This window comes from Macrobrachium nipponense, chromosome 3 (genome assembly GCF_015104395.2).
Source record: "Macrobrachium nipponense isolate FS-2020 chromosome 3, ASM1510439v2, whole genome shotgun sequence".
Taxonomy (NCBI): Eukaryota; Metazoa; Arthropoda; class Malacostraca; order Decapoda; family Palaemonidae; genus Macrobrachium; species Macrobrachium nipponense.
In genome coordinates this window covers 67,731,585-67,739,084 of record NC_087202.1, presented here as the reverse complement: position 1 = coordinate 67,739,084, position 7,500 = coordinate 67,731,585, and positions in this window count along the sequence as shown.

The following is a 7,500-nucleotide window of genomic DNA, read 5'->3' as shown; positions in this document are numbered from 1 at the left end:
AAAATCCTCAGAATTGTAAGAAGAATATTCTCATATTTTCACACACTTTTATTTGTTATTTTTTCACAGAGTAGGCTTCCGAATACAAATCAAAATAATGAAATATAAATTAGATGGTTAGAGAGAGAGAGAGAGAGAGAGAGAAGAGAGAGGAGAGAGAGAGAGAGAGAGATTAGTCTTAACCACTCTGTGATTTTTTTTATTGGTCGGAGAGACTTGCTTTTACCTGCGTGCTATCAAATGCGGCATACTTACACATTTCCTCACCCATTTTTGATCTTATATTCTCCTGGAAAGTGCGCCCTTAGAAACTGAAACACAAAAATATAACGAGTAAGGTAACTAAGTGCTGCTTAACATAAATTCCTTCATTTCTTCATTGTTTGAACTTAGTCTTCTAGTTTTTTTTTCCATCTTCCACTTCTCCAATTGAGATGTGTATTGCATCACAAATAAATTTTATGTCATTTATTTAATCCCATCTAAGATAATCATCCTCCAGGATATCCTATTTTTGTAATAGTTTTTATCTTCATTTCTGCATCTGTGGACATTCCGTATTATGTTTTTATACTATCTGGTTTATGTTATTTATTTAATTTTTTCATATTTTACCTTTATAACCTTACAGACGTGAACAATGTAAAACATTTTGTAGTGTACATAAAAAAAATCGGGTTTTATCTTTAAGCATCAAGTTTAAGGTAAGAGCTATTTTCATTGAAGTGTGGCATTTTTTCAGTGGAGCTAAAGAAATTCTCTGGTGTAGAGCGGTTGTAATATTTTTGTAATATTCCCCCCCCACCCCCCACCAAAAAAAATATGCTTTGACAAAGGAAGGTCATTCCACCTGGAGCATGATTTGCATTGGTAAAAAGTGTAGCAGAACTCTTGGCAAGTAGTGATAACCTTTGTGATAGGAAAGGAACGTTTATGTAAAAGGGAAACTACGTCATTTTAAAGATTTTGGAAATACGCCTTTTCCTCTTCACTAAGTTGGGTTGCTGTTCATCGCCAGCTGCTTTTCAGTATTGAAGGTACTTTTTAGTGTTGTTGATATAATTGACTTTTATCCATAGTAGCTTCGGGGTCAGAATTTTGAATGGATCGTCTTCAAGACTACGGAGACTAGGCCTTTTTAGTTTCTCCCTGATGCCTGAGTTCTCTTCAGAAGAACTGTAAATTCCGACCATTGCTAATTCACCTCAGTTAAAGCTGTCAAAGCCTTGAAAGTCCATTCTTAATATATTTGGGTCAGTCAAATTCTTTCACGAGGTAATAAAAAACAAATCATAGCCTAGACTCTAAAACTAAATGGAAAAGGAAACGATATTCAACGATACACGGATAGAAAGACACAGATCGAAGAAAGACAAGAATGCATGTCAAGCACCGCCATAAATTGACCATATTCGTGATATTTAACGTGACCCCTTTTCTGTTGTCAACATACCCAAAGGAATATGAGGCCAATGTTATTGTGAGGAACAAAAGTTCATAAATATTGCATCTGTTTAACAACGTACAGCGAAAGGAAGTCACTCCAGCCGGAAAAAAACAAAGTGGTTAAGACTAGAGATTCCAATAAAAGATGTCTCATCGAAGAAAAAATAATGAAAAGGAAATGAGAGCAGTGAGCTGTCTCTGGATAAGCATAATGTCAGAGGCTGGGGAACCATAAGAGAGAGAGAATCGGAAAACTGATTCTGCCCTCAGCCAGCGTCACGCCAAGACTGGACGGATTCTAGTCATCCTCCTTCCTTTCCTACCAAAAAATGTATTTCGAGTCGCTGCTTCCATTTGCGAGCAAGACCATTCCAAACGATAGACGCTTGGATATTATCGGTTTTGTTTCGTTTGGAACGGCTGACAAAGGGGAGCGTTGGGGAAGAGAGAGAGAGAGAGAGAGAGAGAGAGAGAGAGAGAGAGAGAGAGAGAGAGAGAGGGAGAGAGAGAGAATGGCCATGTTTATTCTTGTTATTTTACGCATCAACTTAAGGCCTTTAGGGTACCAATTCTAGATAAATGCAACAGGGGACTAATCCTATATTCATTAAAAGCCTACCTTAATTTATGCATCTTTTCTGCAATCATTACGTATATAATAAATTAGATTCATTTATACTCAGGGTATATTCCTAGGAAATTCACCGCCTGAGACTGCAAATTCTGGACTTTAAATCCTGATTCCTGAAACTCTCATTATTTGTTGTACTAATTGGAACTAATTTACAACAGTTTCAAATTCTGGCCGGAGGTTTTGGGGAAAGATAAAGGGGCGCCTTTTCTAATAATATTGTGTATTCGGTTGAAAAGTTGTCGGAAGCGTCATGTTAACAAATAATAATGGTACAATGTGGACTAGATTATTGCAGGGTATTTAAAAGTTTCTGCTTTATTCCTTGTCTGTCTGTCGGTCTGTCGGTCTTCTCAGAAAAGCCATCGTCAAAAGGGACACAGAATTATATCTAATGATTGATTTAAGTTTGGAACGTGATCAGTATAATTCATTCCAAGCATGTAATACTGAAAACTAAGACAAGAGTGTATAACATATAGAGCAGGCGAATGGAAGATAATGATAAATACAAAGAAAACCCGTATACTTAGAGAGTGGTAAAAAGATAAATAGAATGAGAAACAATACGCAAAGCTTGCATAATGGTGATGACAAGTGTTTCCGTCTGTCTCTCATGAATTTCTGTTAAACTAACCGGGAAAAGAGGAGAATTTTGGAGTGGAAAATAGCATAGTCACATTCTGACTCATCTCAGGCCACCGAGAGGTGAGCAGGTAGGGCATGAACATTCGTGAACAAGATTCATGGACCTGACCTGGCAGCATATTTGGTCTTGCCCAACCGAGAGCCTTTTGGAAAAGTAGTCTGGCTTGATTTGAGAGTCCTTTTTCGGTAACGAGATTCTGTGATTCAAGTATAAAAAGTCTCTAACTCCTTGCAAGGATTTGAAAACGAAAGTATAAAATGTCCTCCTACTGACTCAACCTTTAAGCATTTGCACAACCCTAATATTGCCTCTTTTAATTCCCTTGAATATCAGGTTATCACCGAGATCGATGGGAGGGGACAAGTGAGTGACAGAAAGAACAGAAAAAGCTGATGGATTGATGAAATGTTGGAATGACATAAATGCAAAGCGCGATATTCATTGAAAAGGAGGAACTATGCACCAATTCCAATTATTTCAACGAGGAAAAACGCAATTAAAGCTAAAACAGACAAGAAAAAAATACATATATACACATACACAGCCACCCACCCACCCACACGCACACACACACAGTCTATCTATATATATATATATATATATATATATATATATATATATATATATATATATATATATATATATATACATATATATATATATATATATATATACTATATATATATATATATATATATATTATATATATATATATATATATCTATATATATATATATACATATATATCTATATATACATATATATATATATATATACCTATATATATATATATATATATATATTATATATATATATATATATATATATATATATATAATATATCCAATGTAGCACGAAGGAATGCGTACTTGAGAATATCTTTAAATCTACGGTAGAAAGGTAAGTGTAACACGGACTTGGAACAAGTACCTTCATAGTGCATTCTATATTTTCAAGTTCACACAGGATATAACAGAAGTAGACAGACCTTTATAAACAAAAACCAAAAGTGGGGTCGGGGTTACAGTTTGTTAATCTGGGAGGTGTGTTCTTTAAGCAAAACATAAGGAAAGAGGATGAAGGCATAATTCAAAATGGAGATTCAAATTCCTTCTTTCATTGTTTCAATAAAGATGGACTCCAACAGATCACCGAAAAACGAATCTGTTGGAGTCCATCTTTATTGAAGCCACGTCAGCAAGCAATTTAAATCTCTATCCTGGATTATACCTTGGTGCTCTTTGCGACATCCTAATCCTTGTAACTGTAACAACCGATGATAACCAAAGCAATAATGATAGCAATATAAATTGTTTTAAAATCTTAAGATAAATCCAAGTTCCGAACGACGCCCAGACATAAAGGTAAAATAGAAAAACAATAATGAGACACGCTTCACTTAGAGTAAAATGGGGTGAGAGAATGGAGAAGGGTGTTAATCTATTACTCTACTTATATTATCGTCAGAATGGTAATCAGCTAATAATTCTCTCACGTACGTAATATGCAAACAAGTTGAAAGTCATGATGACAAATTTTCTACTTGAAGTTGCTTTATCTTTTTAACGTCTGGTTAAGATCATGCGATGCTAATCAAACTGCCATAACAGGTAAAGGAAGCACCTTGCAAAATAAATACGTTTTGCACCTTATATAATGGTATATGTCTTACAAATTGATTTTCATATGCGGGCATCTCAGCTATGAATATTCTTTGTATCTGAAATACTGGAAGCATTTTATGAGCCCTGATGAATAATATCAAGCCAAGCTGTGCAATGAATACAAAGGATAAGTATACAATAAAGTATTTTATTCATACATACAGAAAGCGTTCTTGAAGATAAAGTTCACCAAACTAACATGATTATGAATCTAAAATACCACAATGTTATATATATACGAATTTTCAAATGCTCATTTACTGCAAAATATAAATATAATTTCAAAATGATGGGTATGTTTAATCGCAAACGATTAATAGTTAAAAACGCTCGGTAAAAGCGAATAATTTCTAAAAATCTGAAAGAAGTGAATGGTGCTCTTCATACGATGTTTCCCATTGATTACCTGCTGACCTTTCGGAAAAACCACAAAAATATTGACTGTATCGTTAGCATGTATAAAACGAACCCGACAGCAAACATATATATTTATATATATTAAAGTTAGGTATTAAAATGTGTAATTATCAGATTTTTGGGAACTATGCAGTTTCTGAAATAAGGGGTAGAGTAAAAAACAGAACAACTGTTGAAGTAAAGATGATTTGACCTTTACAAAAACATTTCTATAGCCTTACACCCTCCTTCCTTACCTGCACAAGATTATCATCACCCATCAGATATATACTTGAATCATCACATATACTAGAATCGGTTCGTATAAAAAAGAAAAAAAAAATTATGACTGGAAACCATAAATAGTTATGTATGCTGGAAAATGAGTTTATGTACGACGCAATATCCCGCCCAAATATCACACGAAGAAAGCAATAATTATATATATATATATATATATATATATATAGTATTATATATATATATATATAATTCATCTTCTAGAACCATTGCTCTCTTCTCTCTCTCTCTCTTTCTCTCTCTCTCTCTCTCTATAAAACAGTAGGGGATGAGCAGCACAAATTTCCCAAGAGAAAATTTATTCTTAATAATATATTATGAAAAACTAAAACTTAAATGTACTCCAGATGAATAACAGAAAAACTAGACTCAATATCAAGATTTACTTTTAGAATCAAGAGATAAACTGAAGTCTGTCCAATTTACAAATAACCTATAACGTTAACACGAAAGACCAGCCGTGGCTTGACGTCATTATATCAATAATAATCATCTTAAACACTAAAGAGTAACATCAATACAACGCTTGATTTACCTATGCAGATATCACAGAAATAGTTGAATTTAAAAATAAATTTCCAAGAATTCAATATAAAACGGGACTAGGATAAAATACATCCGAAGGAAACCAACTGAACCTGCCAGTAAGTCACGGCCTCACGCAATAGAACAAGTCCAAACATGATTACGGCCCCAGGTATTTCATTCTCTGTAATCTAAACAAAACTGGATTTGCAGTTTCCATTCGTACGCAACGAGTCCTCGGCAAGAATGGTTTCAGAGAGAGAGAGAGAGAGAGAGAGAGAGAGAGAGAGAGAGAGGAACGGGGACTGAATAAAAACAATATACATTGTTACGGACCCTGAGATCTCTCAGAGACAATGTTACGGCCTCTGAGGGAGGTCCGCTTCAGGTTCGATATGAAATAGAAAAAAAAAACTTATCAACACAAACAGTTGAAACTGGGGATATGAATATAGAAAGAAACACTAACACAACAAAGGTTTATTTACAAGCTTACTAACAATGGTAAATGCAGAAGGGTATCTCCTATTTACATAAACAGATAGAATCTTACACTGCGTGAAATGGGGGAAACAGTGAGGTAATAAGAATACTTGCTAAACAGTTTGGCACTTCGAAGAGGTGGCTTCATGAGAGTAGATCGGCGATTTAGGACGTCCTCTTGACTCCGTATTGCAGAAACTAATCTTCTTGTAAGGCAGGAATTCCCCAACACCTGTAACAGGATCTTTTCTTCTCTGAAGTCTGCTCGACGTAGAGACAACTCGGCCGTCCACACCGGAAGACGACTAGACCAATAACCAACCAACTCTCGAACAACTTCTTTTGATTGATACTTCGTCGGTTCCTTTTTCTCGTATCTCACGGAAGATCTCTGCTGCTCCTGATCTTTCACTGATAATCTGATCTGTGGCTCTCTGTGACTAAACTGGTGATCTCTCTTTTACGATCTCTGTCTCTTCTACGATCACTGCTCTCCAAAGTTCGTTCGTCGTATTTATACGGCACTCTGGGGGCGGAGCCTACGGCGAACGTCACCGACTCCAGGGATTTATAGAACTTCTTAGATGAATCTAGACGAGGTATTGCATCAGAAATCGCGGCGTTTCTCACGTAACGACGAGATCCACAACACTCCTGCCGATTCTGGAACAACCACGAACATAGGCGCCTCCAACAGTGGCGCGAAAACCTCCTTGCTGCCGAACTTCTCGAAAATGCGTTCTCCTTTCCTTTATATTCCTTTGCTATGAAGCAATTACCATCACATACATTTCTTAATGACTGCGCAGCTTTAAGCAACCCAAAAAAATCTCGAAAACCTTTATAACTTGTCCCACACGTGTCGCCCAAAGAAGGTGAGGAAGGGTGCCATGTGGGAGATAGGACTGTAGTATCAGAGTAAGAGAGGTGCAGAGTGATTATGAAAGAATCCAGTTTGGCAAACTCTACTTACATAAGCGTGTCGATGAATGACATTTTTATTTTACGAGATATAACGGCTATCGTTACCAACCAAACAACAATAACGCTAGAAGCTGCAATGCAATTCAGTCACTGTGCATTCACAGCTTCTGTTAGACACAATGGAGGGATTGCCACCTGGACTACCTAACAGTCACCATTAACTCTTAACAGCTGTACCAGAAATAACTATGGAATATCTTAAGTAATAAATGAGAGACAGTTAATTTTCTTTTCTGAGCGGCGGGAGAGAACTGGGGCAGACTGGAGATTCGAGTTATTTTCAGTCATCTGGGTCATGTTATGCGGAAACTTTAAAATGAGGGATGTGCCCACACATTTGTAAAATCTATCTGTTCTGTATATAAAAGAAAAAGGAAAATGGTATTATATCCGCAATGAAAATAAACGAAACCCATTGAAAA